This window comes from Tupaia chinensis, unplaced genomic scaffold (genome assembly GCF_000334495.1).
Source record: "Tupaia chinensis unplaced genomic scaffold, TupChi_1.0 Scaffold000249_2, whole genome shotgun sequence".
Lineage (NCBI taxonomy): Eukaryota > Metazoa > Chordata > Mammalia > Scandentia > Tupaiidae > Tupaia > Tupaia belangeri.
In genome coordinates, this window is record NW_006159729.1 from 136,054 (window position 1) to 138,140 (window position 2,087).

The following is a 2,087-nucleotide window of genomic DNA, read 5'->3' on the forward strand; positions in this document are numbered from 1 at the left end:
CTGCTGAAGATAAACACTAAATGGGGACATGCGAAACAAGAATGACACTAAGGGCCCCGAAAATGGGGCAACTAACTATTAAATTCTGGAATCACATTGAGAGAAGTATCAACTAATCAGCTCTGAAGCAGTTAAAACCACCACCACAATGAAATGAATCAAAGGGACCAGCAGATGGCATAATGGTTATGTCTCTGGACTGCCATGTAGTTGACAGGGTTCAAGACCTGGACCTGGTTGCCTAAAACTCATTCTAGGTGCATGTGTGTGAGTGACTAAAATTCTAAGAAGTGAATAGAGAAGAGGGGGTTTCAGCATGGCTACTAAAATTCTAAGAAGTGAATAGAGAAGAGGGAGTTTCAGCATGGCTAACTCCCCTGGGGGGGGATTTCTCGCTTTCTGGCTCTCTGTCTCTCTGGTGAGTGCATGTGCCCTATAGCAAAAAGCTCTCTAAAAAATGATATTGCTAACATCATTATAACATTTTCTTGAGAAAGTGTTTTTAATAACATGGTACTGAAATGATGCCAATGTGTTTGAAAATGTTCTGTACTTGATTTTCATAATATTTAGGATTTCCATTTATTATTTCAACAAGAGAAAATCATTGTATTTTAAATGATCTTTCTAAAAAGACTAAATTAATGAATCTTTAGGAACCTCAAAATACAATTTCATTTTTTCAATGTGCTTTGAATAATAATAATAATAATAAATACCAGACCATTTCCTGGGCCGTTCAGTGGCTCTGGCCCCACATGCTTATTCTCTGGCTAGATGAGAAGGCTGATGGCACGGAGTGGAGAGACAGGGATGATGGTTGATAGCTGATACTATTTCACTTACCTTTTAATAACATGGGAAATATGAACTTCTTTTTCCAAATATAAGGCATTTCATATTATAAACCCATTCATGTCATATTCTCCAGTTAGTTAGCATATATGTAATTATAAAAAATAATTTCAGTGTATTAAAACCATGTATAAAACTTAAACTTGCAAGTACTGAAGTATATTCTATCCAGGAATCTCTGATAGCATGTGGAGTAGTTTCCATCTATAAAGACAGGCCAATGAAGAAAGAAAAAATCAGAAACTCCAATGTCCAAACTCTTGACGTGATACTCCTGAAACCATTATATGCTTATTGACAACCTACCTTTAATTAATCCTCTTTATTTATTGATTTATACTTTAAAATGATTTATTTTAAAGCCATTTTATATTTACAGTTGTAAAGAAATTTCTGTATGTTGTTCATCAATTTTTTCTAAATGTCAATTTATTATATAACTATGGTAGGTTTGTCAAAATGATGCACTTAACATTAGTATATTATTAACTGAAGTGCAAATTTTAATTGGATTTCACCAATTTTTTTAAGGGGGTTACCATAGGGCTTGTATGCTCACCAGGGAGAGACAGATTGAGGGAAAGTGAGAAATCATTTCCTAGGGGGGATGGTTACATCACAACCTCTTTCCTGCATTCTCCTCTTGGCATGTTGAGTATACATACATGCCTAGCATGATTTTCAAGGTACTAGGTTTGGGATTTGAACCATGGTCAGTTCAAACTCAGTGCCTTAACCACCACTCCACCTGCTGGTACCCGGATTTCATCATTCTTTTTTCACTGATGATTTACATTTCTGTTCCAGGTTCCCTCCAAGATACTGAGTTGGCTTTCGTTACATCCCTCCAGTCTCCTTTCATCTGTGACAGCTTCTTTGATTTTCCTTGCGTTCCATGACCTTGACATCTTGGAAGTGTATGGTCAGAGAGTGTGGAAATAGTCTCCCATTTTGGATTTGCCTGATATTTTCTCATGACTAGACGAGGGCTATGGTTTTTGGTAAGAAAACCACTGAAATGATGATGATGTTCATCATTTTCTCACGATTATTGCTTGAAATTCTTCTGTAAGGAAGATCTAGTCCTTTGCTACTTGATAACAGAAAATACCTGAGTCTAGGTAATTCATAAAAATGAAAAATTATTCACCTCACAGTTTGGAGGGCCAAGGTCCAGGGGCTATAGACAGTGGGGTATTGCAGAGTCCTGAAGCATCATGTGTCATCATCAT